The sequence below is a fragment of the Camelus dromedarius genome, chromosome 6 (genome assembly GCF_036321535.1).
Source record: "Camelus dromedarius isolate mCamDro1 chromosome 6, mCamDro1.pat, whole genome shotgun sequence".
Classification (NCBI taxonomy): domain Eukaryota; kingdom Metazoa; phylum Chordata; class Mammalia; order Artiodactyla; family Camelidae; genus Camelus; species Camelus dromedarius.
This window is the reverse complement of record NC_087441.1, coordinates 54,371,703-54,388,372: the sequence shown is the minus strand read 5'-3', so window position 1 is coordinate 54,388,372 and position 16,670 is coordinate 54,371,703. Positions and strand designations below refer to the sequence as shown.

General features: G+C 36.4%; 1 long non-coding RNA gene across 4 annotated transcripts in view; it reads right to left on the bottom strand.

The window, feature by feature from the left end:
- The window catches only part of LOC105092261 (uncharacterized), a 231,035-nt gene that overhangs the window by 141,175 nt on the left and 73,190 nt on the right, over positions 1–16,670 (bottom strand). The window lies entirely within an intron of this gene.

Below are 16,670 nucleotides of genomic sequence, written 5' to 3'. Positions count from 1 at the left end.
TGATTCTGACAGTTGGTTTCTCTTTTGCTCAATCGATGTGTTTACTGCGAACTAAATCAATTTGGTCCCCAGTGGTTGCTAGACTCTTCAGTCGGCAGTATTTCAGAAGGCCTGAAGTACTTCAAGACTGGGGAGGACTACACGCCCTACCTCACTACCCAGAAACAGGCTGGATATTGCAGTGAAGGGGGACTGATCTCAATCCTGCAGCATCTGCCCGGGTTAACAGCCAAGTGTCATAAGAACGGGACTACAACCTGTTCCCAGGAAGCTTGATGAAGTCCCAGCATCCTGTCATTTGAAACACTCTATGTCCTTATAAAGAAGAGTCACGTGAGGCAGATGCGACAGTTTTCTAGTGGCAGAATGCAGCCAGGTTTTAATCAGCATCAGGTGACGGATCCTTTGTTTCATGGATCATCTCAGGGCCAGTTTGAATCTAGGCCTTCAGCTACTCCTCCAAAAGAATGCGCATCTTGATTTTAAACCTTATTTATGCAAAGGCGCTGGCACTTGATTAATATCTCTGGCCAGCCTACAAATCTTAAACATCGGTAATTTCATCAATGAAGATAATTTCTCATGTGGTTTTATACTGATTAATAAACTATCTAGTTCTAACCAGAGATAAAGAGGGTCCATTTGCTTGTAGCTGCTGCCTGTGGAGTCATGGACAATGACTTTAAAGGAAGTCTTTCAAATTCTGATTACTCTCTCACCCACCCTCCCACCTCGTGATAACCATTCTAGGGGTGCATATAAACCAAAATGCACACAAACAGCACTTCTTATGCTGTAACATTTTAAAGTAAATTAAGGCAATGTATTGTATTTGCTAGCTCATTTTACATTTAACTCTTTGTATCCTAGAGATATTTACTTTTCTTCTCTGTGCCTCAGTTTACATTTATAAAATGGGAATAATGACAGTACTTCCCTTGCAGGGTTGATGTGAGTTTTAAATAAGTTGACACTTGTTAAGCACTTTCAGCTGAAATAAATGCGCAGCCTAAAAGTTGAGAGCTATGTTTTATTTGGCAGGAGGACTCGAGCCGGGATGACAGCCTCTCAGATCGCTCTGAGGGACTGTCCGAAGAGGTAGGGAGGAGCTAGGATATATAGGAGCTTTACAACAAAGACCAGGTAGTTGGAACAATAAAAGATTACTGGTTATCTAAAGAAAATCAGGCATCTCAAGTTAAAGAATTTAGTGCTTTTCTATGTATGGGAGGAAGCAAACCTTTGGGCTCATTGAATTCATTCCTTTGACAAGCATCTAGCTATCTAGGGCCAGTATCTTGTCCTTTATTATTCAGAGTGCAACACTGTGAGTGGCTGCAGAGGCTGGGCTGCAGGCCTGTCCTCATTGAGGGGTGGCGGCAGCCACTGATGACTTGACGGTTTCAGCATTCTTTGTTTACTGATACGGTTTGCAGTATTTTTCGTTCACAGCACTTAGAACAGTGTCTGGCTTATACTGACGTTCAATAAATTTCGGCAGTAGCCACTCATCCTCCTCCTATTACCATTTTATAATTATTAATATTTATTGGGATTATAAGCAAATGTAAACAAATTCTTTGGTTTCTAGGTTATAGCTCTTCTGGACAACATTATTTTTCTGAGTTCCCAGAATCCTGCTTCTTTTTTTTTTTTTTTTTTGTATCATTTAATTCTCTCTTGGTTCCTATACCTATTTTTCCCATTTACCCATTTATGAATAAAAAGAAATCTCTCTAGAGAGCATGGTCCGGGCATGCGGCTAACCTGCAGCTTCACACAGGTCCCCCTTGGACTGCTCAGGCAAGTACCGGGGAAACTAGGGACTCCCTAGGAAATGAAATTTTCCCTCTCAGAATGGAAGCAAGAGTGAGGGTTGGTATGTACTGTTTTTTGCCTGATTTCACGTTCCTCCGAAGCAATGAACAAATGCCAATTGCCCTTGTAGATGGGAAACCAGGTTTTAAGCCTGCAGAACAGAAGCTCCGAACTCATGGCCCCCAGGCTAGATTCAGACATCAGAAGTGTCTGTCCTGCATCGTGCTTTTGTTGCTGCTGTTCTTTGTTTTGTTTTACATAATTTAAGTCAACATTTAAAAATTAGATCTCCCATTATAACCCACATTCCAGATTTCTCTTGAAATATCCAAAGATCAGGCAACAAACAAACAAAAAAAACACTTGTGTAGAGCCAAGCAGCAGCTGCCCCGGGGCAGAGGGCATGAGCTTTCACTTTGCTCCGTGCTTCCACTGCGCACGGACATCCCACCATAAGGTCAAGTGGTTTACATCTATGGCTCTGTTCTTTTGTCTCTTCTAATACAGATATATTTTCTGTATTCAATCTACCCCTATCTGTACCCATTTCCCCCACCTTCTTTAATGCTGAAATGGATAAAATGTCAGGCTTCCATCTACGACCAACCCTTGCCTTGTGTTTTGAATTCCATTTTCTTTTTGCATACTCAAAGATTTTGCACTTTCTTGCACTATCCGTTTTTCCCTCTCAACTGGCTTATTCTTATCAGCATGCAAACATGCAGTAATCTCTTCTATCTTTAAAACACTCCACTTTTTTCACATCCCACATCAAACTACTGCTTCATTTCTCTTTCACAGCAAAATTTCAACTAATTGATGTGTGAGCTGTCTCTCCTCCCTCTCTTAATCTCCTGTCAAAACCACTTTAGTCAAGCGTTTATTACCTCCACTCCACTGAAACCACTCTCTTATCAAAGTCACCAATAGCCTCCATCTTGCTTAATTCCCAAACCAATTTTTGTTGTTACTTTAACTACACATCTCATCAGCATTTGAAAAGTTCTCCAGTAATCCTTGTTTACAAACTTTTCTGTTGGTTCCCATGGCACCACACTTTCATGTTTTCCTCCTAATTCACTGACCCTTTTCAGGCTTCTTCAGAGGGTTCTCCTCAATGTATCTGCATCTTACTGCTTAATTTTCCATCCACATTTAGCACACTACGTCTAAGTCCTCATATCTCTTCTTCTCTAACCTTACTCATGCTATAGGCTTTTAAACATTTCTCTATACACTGATGACTCTAAGAATTCTCTAGTTTCAAACATTACCCTGAACTCTGTACTCAATTCAGCATCTGCACTTGCATACAGATTAGGCTCTCAAACATACAAGTCTGAATCCAAACTCTGGAATTTCTTCTTCAGACCTACTCTTGCCTTAGCTTTCACCATCTCAGTAAAAGGAACCACAATTATCCAGTTGTTCATTCTTGACTTTTCTTTTCTCCTCATCCCTGGTATATAATCTATCAACAAGTCTACTCACACTCCTTTCAAGATACTTGTCTGAATCTGTCCACATCTCACTAAGGATCACCACTAAAACTTTAGTAAAGATGACCATCATCTTTCACTTAGACAATAGCAATTGTTACCTAACAAGTCTCCCTGCTTCTAGTCTCGCCTTCCTAGTCAGGTCTCCACCGTGGTGACTTTTATAAAAGTTAAATCATACCATGTTATGGCTCTTGCTTAAAACCACCAGATGGTTTGCCATCACTAGCTTGACCAAATCATTTCAGTTTGCCTGGGACATTCTTAGATTTAACATGAAATTCCCATGTCCCAGGAATGCCTTCAATCCTGAGCAAACTACCTATTATGTACAGAATAAAATAAAATCAGATAAAATTAAAGCCCCTAACATGTACTGGGTCAACTACATGATCTTGCATCTCTATTCTCTTGGACATCATCTCCCATTACTCTTCGCCTTGATCATTCTACTCTAGCCACATTGGCCTTCTGCTGTTATTCAAACATATCAAACTTATTTCTGACTTAAACATCTGTTGAATAATTGAATGAATAATAAAAAGTAGGAAAGCAAAATACAGTCATAATGGTGACATGTTTTAAGAAAACAAGGTATATATCTCTTTGAGATAAATGAGAATTATTTATTTTTATTTGATATTGAGTATCTATCCCCTTTGCTAATTTATATGGTCTAAGTAGCATCTGAGTTTTCAGCTCCTGCTCTAAGCCATCCTAAGGAGCTCTGGCCATGGAGACATGCTGTATTAAAGTTCAGGAATATAGGAAGCCTCAGCTGTGCCTGGCATCCAGTTACTAAGCAGTTGACAGAAATGCTTAATTAGCCAAGAGAGTAGAGTTAGCAAGAGAACTAGATTTTCTGTCAGGAAATATGGGTCACAGTCTTGGCTTTGCCACAGTCTAATTCTACAACCTTCAAAGAGTCACTTATTCTCAGACATTAGGTTTTCAGAATTTTTTTCTGTTTTTTGTTCGCTTGGTTGGTTGGCTAGTTGGTTGGGTTGTTGTTTAATCTGAAGTGACAAGTTGGGTTATAAAGTTTTCTTTTTAGACTCCTCCAGCTCTCCAATTTTCAAATGATTGATTCTCTTTGGCTTTTCCCCATGTGCCAAGCATTCACATTTTCCAGATACAACAATAATAACTGCACAGTATATGCGAACCTGATCTATTATGGACGCCACAAATCAGAGAAAAATAATGCTGGCTACATGGTGCCTCTCTCAGCAAGCCTAGGCAGTATTTTTTGCATGATTTTTAAAGATGCTATTCAACGAAATGCAATTATTGGTTATAATTATTCATGTCATCAACCTTTTAGCACTTCTTTCAGGCTCTGTTCCCCTGTCACTGTTGATCAATTTTTTGGACGGTTAGTATAAAGTTGCCTTTGCTCAATTTCCCCCTATTTCTTTTCATTATTCCTTTTTAGATCAGACAGCATTCTTCTTCCCATCTTGGTGCTTACAGTCTTCAAAGATTTTGCAGTAATGTGCCATGCCTTAAGCTAATTTCAAATTCCTGGAGCTTCATGACAATTCTGTTGCTAACATTTTTTCCAGAGAGGCAGACTGTAAATCAGGTTATTAATATTTCAAATCTAGCTTCATGATGACATATTTAAAAATTCCATTTTTGTTTCAAGTAGAATAAATTCCTTCACATATCCCTTTCCTAAATGGCAAAAATCCTAGGGAAACTGAAAAGTCGTATCTCCTGCTGTGTCATTTTCACTGCAGAATGGAAAGGAATTGTCACCTAGCTAGTTCACAGTTTGACGCTTCAGAATATGTACCCTTACATTTTTCTTTCTGTTTCTATTTCACATTATGCATCCTCTCCTAACTTCTCCTTAACTATGAAACTTACTTATTTTTACACTCCCCGAAATATAATTTTCCTTGCTATTTAATGTTAATGCACTCCTCCGTCCTCCTAGGTATTTAGCTCTGCACAGGTATTTCATTACATTTTACTCATTTTATAAACTGCCCAGTCATCTGTAGGAGATTCACTTTTTCCTCTCTTTCCAGTGAAGGCTAGATGATAGCAAACTTTATGAATGTATGTCTTGCCTTGTTTTTCAGGAAGACACTTAATAATTCTCAGTATTACTGCAATATCTTTCATTTTATAACTTAACTGTATTTTAACATTTATACAATTAGTATTTATATAGTAACTATTAAAATAATTAAATGGTAGTGCTCATTTTGCAAATAGAAATTGGGATTCTATTCTTTAAGCAATTATATGCAGCAATTGAAAGTAAATTACTCTCCTTCCTTGGAATGGTTAATCTGGTTACAGCACAGCCCACCCATGAGCATCTCATCACTTAGGTTTCCTTTGTTGTTATTGGGTGGCTGGGATCTTCAAATTGGCTGTTTCACTCAGCCTCCTTTAGGGTCAGAGGTGATTTTGAGTTTCGCTGGAACATAACAGGACTTAATAAATATTTGTTTCTCATATATTCTAAGCAGACTAAAGTGCATCCTATTCCCCAGGACTGACTCTTCTGGTAGAATTATAAAAATCATGTGCAACTTAATAGGTCATAGCATAAGGATAAATTTCTCATATTCTGCCACTATGTGTGATTATCAGTGATACTCATTCTGTCTGTGTTCAGTCTAGTGAAGGAAGAAACCGTACACAACTGGTTACAATCCAGTGGGAGAACTGGTTCTAAATGTATGAGTGAGATGCAATGAAATCACCAGAGATGAAATCATAAATTGTGCCTTGGAAATTCAATATTTGTAGAAGCAGCGAAGATTTGAGCAATATAGTTTGCATTCCAGAGAGGGAGAACAGTATGAGTAAAATCAGTTCTGAACAACTGAAGCATAAGATTTGAGTAAAGTCAAGAATGATCAGCAGCAAAAAAACAAAAAGTATCTTAAGTTAGTGCAAGTGAACTATAATATTTTAATTATACATATGCTTCTAAACCCAAGGAAAACCTAAACATCTAGAACACAAAAGGTATGGAAAGGGGAGGTGTTGGTTACAGGAACTAGTAATTCCTGGGAGTCAAAAGAGTTTTTTTCATGGTTTTGAGAACAGAAGCATATAAAAAATCTGAGGTTGTGCTGATGATTTTGTGTGCCTTTCAAGATGTTTGATAAATGCAAGTCAAGGATTTCTGTATTCTTTTCAAATTACTTCAGGTTCCCCTGCCTGGTTGATAAGCACTAGAACATACAAGGACCAGGGAGTGCACACCTGGGGGACCTCAACCTAATCAGGGAGTTGGAAGACACCTCACTGAGAATATGGTGCCTAAACTCATATTTAAAGATGAGTGTCCAGAAAAAGGCAGAGATCCTAGGGGAAATGATTAGCATTTTAAAAGCCCACAGGAAAAGTCTGTAAAGTACTTCAATCAAATTAAATAAATCTAGTCTGCTGAAGCATTCAGAGGTGTATCAATGAGTTCTAGTTGAAAGAAGATATGGTTTAGAAAGTGGGAAAGACATGATATATACCTTAGAGACATGGAGTTTTACAAGCATATGGATTAGACTTGAGGTCTTAAGCCTAGACCTAGAAAAGGACTGGAAACTGGCATTTTAGAATTAAAAAATAAAAGCTTAGAGCTATGAGAACTTTTCTATCTTTGTATAGGGAACAGAAAGGGAAATATTCTGTGTTCATGAATTGGAAGGCTCAATATTGTTAACATGTCAAGTCTTTCCAACTTGATCTATAGAGTAAATGTAATCCCAACCAAAACCCCAGCAAGACACTTTGTAAATACAAACTGAATCTGATTCTAATGTTCATATAGGAAGGCAAAGACCTAGAATAGCTAACAGCTAATACTGAAGAAGCAGAAGATAATTTGTAGAACTCACATTTCAAGGTTTATTATAAATGTACAGTAATGAAGACACAGTATTTGCTAAAGAATAGGCACATAGATCAGTGGGATAGAATAGGGTGACAAAAATAGATCTACAAATATAGTAAACTGATTTTCAACAAGGTGCATAGGCAATGCAGTGGAGAAAGGATAGTCTTTTAAACAAATAGTGCTAGAATATTTGGATGCTCATATGCAAAACAGTGAATCTAGACATAGACCTTTCACCTTTCACAAAAATTAACTCAAAATAGATCACAGATCTAAAAGTAAAGTGCAAAACTGCAAAACTTCTTGAGGAAATAGGAGAAAATCTATGGGACCTTGTGTCTGGTGATGAGTTTTTAGATACAAAATATTAAAAGCATCATCCATGAAAGAAGAAAAATTGAGAAATTGATTTTAATAAAATTTAAAATTTCTGTACATCAAAGGACATAAAAAAACAAAGTAAAAAGGCAACCCATGCAGTGGGAGAAAATATTTGCAAATTATATATTTGATAAGGGATTAGTAACCAGAATATATAACAAATTCCTGGAGTCCAACAACCAGAAAACAAACAACCCAACTTAAAAGTGCATGAAAGACTTGAATAGACATTCCTCCAAAGATATACACGTGACCAATAAGCACATGAAAAAATGCTCAGCATCATTAATTATTAGGGAAATGCAAATCAAATCCCCAGAATGAGATACCACCTCACAACTATCATGATGGCTGCTATCAAAAACAAAACAAAACAAGACAAAAAACAGAAAATAACAAGTGTTACTGAGGATGTGGAGAAATTAGAAAATTTGTGCACAACTTATGAAAATGCAAAATGGTGTAGCCTCTATGGAGAATAATATGGAGATTCCGCTTAAAATTAAAAATAGAATTACCATTTGACCCAGCTGTTCTACTTCTGGATATATAGTCAAAAGAATTCAAAGCAGGAACTCAAAGAGATATTTATACACCTACATTCATAGTAGTATAATTCACAATCACTAAAACATGGAAGCAACCCAAATGTCCATGAATGAATGAATAAACAAAATGTGGTATATACATACAATGGTATATTGTTCAGTCCTAAAAAGGAGGGCAATTCTGGTACATACTGTAAGATGGATGAATCTTGAGGACATTATGTTAAGCAAAATAAGCCAGTCACACAGGACAGATATTTTATGATTCCACTTATACGAAGTATGTAGTCAAAAGCATAGAGATAGAGAATAGAATGGTGGCTGTCAGATGTTAGGGAAAGAGGGGGATAGAAAGTATGATTTACTGGGGACACAATTTCAGTTTTGCAAAATGAAAATAGTTCTGAAGGTAAATATTGGTGATGGTTGTACAATATGAATGTACTTAATGCTACTGAACTACACACTTAAAAATGGTTAAAATGATAAGTTTTATGTTATTTATACTTTACAACAATCAAAAATAATTAAAAAGATAAAAATAATTTTTAAAAATAATTAAATAATTTTTTTAAAATTAAAAATTTCACATCTGTTCCGTGAAAGAGAATAAAAAGACAAGCCAAAGACTCAGAGAAAATATTTGCAGAATACATTATCTGATAAAGGACTTGTATCCAAAATGTACAAAGGGTTCTTGAAACTCAATAATAAGAAAATAAACAACCCAACTTTAAAAAAGTCAAAAAATAAGAACAGACACCTTACCAGAGAAGATACAGAGGTGGCATATAAGCATATGAAAAAATTCTCAACATGCTATGTCATTAAGGAAATGCAAATAAAAACAACAATAAGATGCTAATATTAGAAGAGCTAGAATCCAAAAAGCCTGAAATACTAATTACTGGCAAGGATGTGTAGCAACAGGAACTCACTCTTTGCTGGTGGGAATGCAAAATACTGCAGACACTTGGAAGAAGTTTGGAGGTTTCTTACAAAATAAATTTTATCACATGACTCTAATCACTCTCTTAGGGAATTTATCCAACTGATTTGAAAACTGAGTCCTTGTAGGGACTACAAAAACGCCAAATTGATTTGGAGGTAGAAGAAAAAAGCCCCTACAAAATAGAACCAAGGCCTTTATCTTTCATGGGGATGAGACCCAAACTCACAAAACCCCCTGAGGTAGAGAAACTTTGCACAAGAACTAGCATAAAGCATAGTCTTCAAGTGGTGACCCAGTAGGTCCTGGTAACATTGAAACTGCAACATAGAGACTCCTGCAAAATGCAAGGAATGTCCAAGTCTTTCAGAGAAAAAAAAAAAAACAAACTCCCACTGGACACAAGCTTGGGAAAAGCCATAATGGGATCATTCATACCAAGGAAACAGAGATCAAAGGGATCAGCAAGAGGTTTTAAAACAAGTATGTTTAAAATATCCAGAGAGATCAAGGCAGCAAGAGAATCCGTGAAGAATAAAGATTTTATGAGGAAAAATACTCAGATGTTTTTGAATAGAAACCAAATGGAGAGTCTAGAAAAATGGTCACTAAAATGTAAAAAAATAAATTAATAGATATTTAACAGCAGGCTACTAAGAGATCAAACCAGATGAGAACTGAAAATGTCTGTTGCATTAATCCAGCAAAAGAGATGACTGCTTGAATAGGGTAATAGCAATGAGAGGAGAAAGAAGTGGGGAAATCTAAGCCTTTATTCTGGCCATTGGGCCCTAAAGCTTCCTCTGTTGCAAGTCTCTGATGACCCGATATCCCCTGTTTTGTTTCTTAATCCTAACCACACTTCTGTTTGGAGTCCCTTTGTGAAAGTCTCTTCATTTAAACGTTAGTAAATTCCTTTTCCAGACTGAGATGCATGTGAATTTCTTTTGTCATAAAATTGCAGGGTCCCCATGATCTAATGTGAAAATATATAGACAACCACGTAAAAAAACACATAACGAGGATCCCCTTTTCTCCACATCCTCACTAACATCTGCTATTTGTGTTCTTTTGATGATAGCCATTCTGACAGGTGTGAGGTGATATCTCATTACAGTTTTGATCTGCATTTCCCTGATGATTAGTGATATCAAGCATCTTTTCTCATGCCTGTTGGCCACCTGCATGTCCTCTTTGGAAAAATGTCTGTTCAGTTCTTCTACCCATTTTTTAAACCAGGTTGTTTGTTTGTTTGATGTTGAGTGTCTGAGTTGCTTATATATTTTGTATATTAACCTCTCATCGGTTATAGCATTCACAGGTATTTTCTCCCATTCAGTAGGTTGTCTTTTTGTTCTATTGATGGTTTCCTTCACTTGCGGAAGTTTTAAGTTTAATTATGCCCCATTTGTTAATTTTTAATAGAAAATTTCCTAGTCCTAAAGTCCACATCAAAATAAATATCTTGCCAGAAATTTTTATTACTTTTCATTTCTCAACTGAGGTCTTTTTTATTTTTGAAAAGAGTAGATGTGATATCCAATTTTGTCCCTGCTTTTTTTGAAACAAGAACATTAGTATATTGCCACTAAAGGCACCTTCATCATAGGTAATTTGGTAAACTTCCCTCTACTCTTAATATTCCTTGTGTTGAGAGAGTTCAACTAATGCATTTTTTGGTATTTTTTGTAGCTGTTGTTAGTCATTTTCTTCTTAGAAAGATAAAGTGTTTTTTTCTGCGAACATAGGAAGAATAACTAGACACACTTCACCCTCCTGTTTCCTCTTGAAGACAGCCTCCCCAGAGACTGTCAGTCTTCCTTTGCACTTTCATGCTGGAAGTCCAGCAGGAGCCAACTCTGGGATAGGTGTGATGAGAGGAGACCTTCCCCAAGTCCAGTGCTTTCTGTAAATGGGTGAAAGTCCCTCATTCTGAGATTCAGGTACCAAACCCACTTGGCTAATGTACCTAAAGCCAAAAGTGGGGTCGTGCCCCCTGCAGTGATAAACGTGGCACTTTGGCTCATATTTTTATTCATTTTTTGTTTTATTTCTCAAATCATTCAGCAATCATGTAAGAAAGATGTATGTATGTCATTAATAAATAATATCCTCCTCAAAAACTCCAGCAAGACTTGGTCCTTTTACAATAATACGTACATATGTATAACTTTTACTTAATAATAAATGTTTTCTGGTTGGTTCAAGTTTTATTCTATGTTGTCATAATTTTGGATGCCAAGGATCCTCCCGCCATTCTTAAATGCCCATGGTGATCTCTTAGGGAATGCAGCAGGCCTCACAGCAAGGAAAGCAGAGTGGAGATCATCTGGGGAGCTGGTTACTCAGGGACAGCAGGGCTATGAAAGCAGTTATGAAGCTGTATGTTGGTTTTCCCTTTTCTCTTATTCTTTTAGCCCTAGAGTCCCCAGAATTTTGGCAAAATAAGTTTTTGGGATCTATATTATTCCCCTTAAAACTTCATTTTTTTACATGACTCAGTAATGCACCATTTAAGAGTTAAACAATGAGGCTACCTTAATCCAACAGTCATTTCTTCTAAATATCAAGATGGTAAATTAGGACACTGTTGCCTTTTTAGTTTCCCATATCGTAAGCATTAGTCATTCAAATAATTTTGAAATCTTTTATTAGTAATTCTATTAATTCCATGAGTAGATCTTCATTTAATGAGTCACTGTACACCCTTATTTTCTTCTTAAATGAAATAATTTTAATGTGATCCTTTTGTGCCAATTTATATTTTATTGTTATTAATAATGTTGTATTTTAATGTTATATTCCATATGTGATCTGTCAATAAAAATTGCCTAAAGTAACCTATTAGTTCATTTCCCTCAGACTTTATGAAAAACATATTCTACTGACAATTTGGCGACAAGAGATTATCTACCATGGGACATACTTCACACCATAAGATGAAGCATAATCATTCTACCTGTATGAGATAAATGAAAAATTGTTCATTAATCCCACAAAAGTGTTCGAGTACTTAGCATGTATCAAATACTGTGCTGGTTACTGGAGATACATTGTCTCTGCCTTAATGGAGCTTAGAAGAAAAATTATACACATGATAGGTATTAATTGGGTGATCATACAAATAATTATGTAACAATAAACCATGAAAAATACTATAAATAAAAATGTGTAATATGACCAGGGTTGGCAGGAAAATATAGGAAAACTTGGTAGATAGCCTAAGGATTCTTTTGACCTACAGTTAATATAAATGTTCAGCCTCTAAAATTTACCTCTTGTCTGTAAGTTGAATCACCCCAGGAACCTGTAATATTTATAACCAATTCTTTCCTTAAAATTTATCTTAAGATAATTACATAAGTAAACATTTTTTTCAAAGTTATAGGCATTGTGATCCGGATATCAGGACACTTGACCTCCGTATCTGACCCTTTCCAAACTCCAACAGAGGAGCCTTAGAAAAGCAACTTTGCTTCTGTGGACCCCAGCTGCTTGGCTTGCAAAATGAGGCTGTTGGCCAGGTCATCTCAAGGACTGCACCAATCTAAATAGCCTATGGCCTATATCTTTCAGAAAAATATTCTTTATTACTACAGAATAAGCTTGTGCCTACAGTGGCTACCTTTCATGTAGAAGCTACAAGAATATTGATCTTAAGTGAAAATACAGAACTGTATCCTTTAGTCCTTCATTAAAATAATATATAACTCTGCAGAACAACTACATGAAGTAAAAACAGCAATTGTTTTCTGTTGTGGATATAGCATCTGATTTTTCTGGGATATAGTTTCTCAAAGGTGCATCTCTTCCCCTATAGAAGTTGATGTGGGATATACTAAGTGATGACTAGAAGCTAAATTAAATTGATTTATATATAAGTACTATCCACTTCACAAAGTTTTCCTCTTCCCCCAGAATAATGTAAGTTCACCCACTGTATGTACCTTTAGAAACACTCCATTTCCTCAAAACACAAAGGGCATTGATAACTGTCCATTGAATAATGTCTTTCTTCTCTACTAGACATGCTGCCTCACTCACTGCTGCCTTATTTAGTTTTTGTTGCATTAACAACCAAGTTTAGAGTCTTAGAACAAGAAACCTGTTTCTTCTTCATGTGTGTGATGCCTACAGCTTGGCCAAGCTGGCCTCAGCTGGGCTTGCCTAAGCATAACTCTAGGCTACTGGATGGGTTCATATCTGCTCCACAAATTTCTCATTCTGGAACAAAAACTAAAGGAACAGTGACAACATGGGGCATGGTTTTATGGCAAATGGCAACAGTGCAAGAGGAAATAGAAACTCATGATGATTCTCAAGTCTCATTTAAGAATGGTCACCCTATCCCTTCTGCCCACATCTCATTTGTCAAAACAATCACATGAACAAGATTGAAATCAATGGAATGGGGAGCCATACTCGGCCCAAGTGAGAAGGGGAGGATGAACTGCTGAACAATAACAAAGACCACAACAGCTGCCCTACACTCACTGCGTAGCACAGCTATGGCACATAGGAGGTGTTTAATTTTTTTTTTTGAGGAATTCACAAAATTTGATGATGTCACTTATCTTCCCAAAATTACCCATGTTCTCTTGTGTATCTTTATAATACATAAACTTGTTTTTCCCTTCATATGATAAATTTTCTTTTCCCTTCATATGATAATAATACCTTAATGCTGTAATTTTCCCCAAATTCACCATGGCCAGGAAACAGTTTACCATCATATCCCTAGTTCCAAGTTCAGTGATTTTCACATAGTCAATTCTCAACAAGCATTTTTAGATGAATGATAAAATAAATTAATGAATCCATAAACCAAATGTTATATAGTGTGTTTATTTGTTTTTGAGGCACTTTTTTTCTTACAAACAATAAAGCTAAGGTTGACATCTAGTAAGTAATGAATCCCAGGGTGTTCTAGCATTTCTTTCTATATAAACCAAGAAAGTACTCCCTTTTGTAAACTCTAATTAAACCTTACGGTATGCTGGTTGGAAACAGTTTTGAAAGCAAAATGTACACTACTGAAATTATATGGGCATCATGGAAATGTTCTTATAGACCAGTAAATTTCAACCTTCATGCATTAAGGATGATCATCATTATCCTAAAATTAACATTTACTATTTCATAAAGGTATCTTATTTTGATGTATTAACCATTGCTTTTCATTAAAAATATTTTCCATGTACTTATTAGACCCGAACCTCTGTTTGATATACAAAGGTATATAAAAAAGTTTCCTTTGTTCAGGGTTTGCTATCTGGTTGAGTAGATATGTTACGTTCCAAAATAGCTACGGTAATATCTGTGAGTATCAAATGAATAAAACATAAACCTACAGGGATTCAGATAAAAGTGATAACTTTATACAAAAATGATGGAAAATCTTATGACAGAAAAAGAATTTAATTGAAACTTAGAAAATGAGTAGGATTTTCATAACTGAATTAGAGAGGGAGGGTAATTCAGGGAGAAAGAATACAATAAATTAAAAAGTAAAAGTATAATCCAACAACATCAAGAAAGTCATAGTAAAAGCTCTATGTAGGAAAATTACTAAAGATAAGGCTGGAAAAAATAGGCAAGAAATGGATTGTGGATGAAGACATAAAATGATGCACTACGGAATGCCAATTTGATTTTGTAAGCGTTGCAGAGCCGCAGAAGTTTTTCACTAGGGAATGTATTACAGTAAAAGTATATACTTAGGACTACTAATTTGGCAGTAATACAGGCAATGGATTTAAGAGGAGTACGGCAGAGGCAGTTTAGGAGAATGTTTGCATTATCAAGGTATGAGGTAATTGCACCTAACTGAAGGTAGATGGCTATAGTATGAGAAGGGACTACATAGTGAGTACAAAGTCAGACGTCTTGGGACTACAATAAAGAGCAGCACAGTGCTGGTCTCATTCAAGGCCCCAGAATTCAGATCAGAGAACACTGGGGCCAGAGTACTGAAAGAACAAGTGAGAAGGCCCAGAATCTGAAAATGGAAACAAGGTCAAGGGCAAGGGTTAGTTACTCCAGAGACGGCACGATTCCTAAATAGGACCAGATCCAAGAGACATAGCTCAGGGGCAGGATACGAGCATCATTAGCCTGAGTCCAAGGTAAGAAGGGCAACTCAATTGTGGATTTTACAAAAGAGAGGCTGCAAGTTCATTTAAAAAATATAATATTGGACAAAATTTATTAAATGACTCAATTGAACCCAAACCTAAGAGATACTTCTCTCACTGAGGAGTAAGAACAATTTAAAATGATGCTTGAATAAGTAATTGAATGATCATGTTTGTTGTTGCAGTGCAGTACTGCCTGCACACAGTGCCCTACGTGGGCACTAGGACTCGAAGCAAAGGGATGAGATGATGGTGATTCATTGCAGGGAGGTGAAACTCACATGCTCCATGTTAAAACTTAATTCATTTAGCTTTATCAAGTGAAGAATAACTTGCGTGATCTTTGCTATCTGTTCACTTAATTTTCATCAAAGAAAGGCATAATCTATGTTCTAAATCTTATTCAGGTTATGCGATTCTGAGTTTTTTCATACTAGTTTTTCCTGTAGTAAGATTTCTAACATGAAGGAATAAAGATCTTAATAAACCTACATACACAGAGAAACAGAAAAAAATTGTTGAGGTAGTACAGGAGAAAGAGAGGACAGGCGGAAGGAGAGAGAGAGAGAGAGGTTTTGTGTTAGGTTAAACTGAAATCATTAATAAATATATAATAAAAGCATAATTTGCAAGTATAAAAATATATCTGAGATATAGTTCCTCCTCAAAAGGATACTTTAGGAATATTTTCATTGCTTATGGATTAGGATATCATCACGCAGAATATTATCAAGCGATGATTCCTTTCATCCGTGAGTGGGTTCATTTGAGTTAATGTGAGTTCATCATGAATGTGATTCATAACTCCAACATACAGAAGCCTGACTTCTATGTCACTAAGGGGAGATTTCAGATGCAACACTGTGCCTTTGTTCCTTGAAAACTGTCAGCAGATCCTGAAGAAAATAATGTATGCTCTACTAACTTCTAGGTACCAAGATACCAAAAACAAGATTTCTTTTTGTTTGTGAACTGAAATTTTTCAGTGTGGGAAATCCAACAACATAAGAGTTCAGTGCCAAGAGAATTCATTGATTATTAATGGATCATGGAACTATCAAAAAAAGCAAAAGGTAACTGGGGCAGTAGGTTTCAAATGTGTGGGCATCTACCTCACGTCTACTTCAACCAAAAGCAGAACAGTACATCTGTAGTCACCATCAACACAACTCTACCTCTTTCTGAATTGAAACTCTTACTTGCTTCTCTATTCTTTACACCCACCCAATCTCTGTTCCCCTTTTACTTGTAATCATCTCTACTGTTTGGAGCTTTTGAGAGTCACGTTTCATAATTCTATCAGTCTTTTCCAGTTTGATCTCTAATTTGGTTTTGCTTTTCCAAATGCATTAAGTGTTAGTGTTAACACTGGATGGACATATGGTATACATAAGTGGGGGTGAGGTGCTGTGTATAAAAGAAATCTAGAAAATGTACCAATTTCAAGATGGAATTGTTGCTTTCTTGTCTCTCCACCCC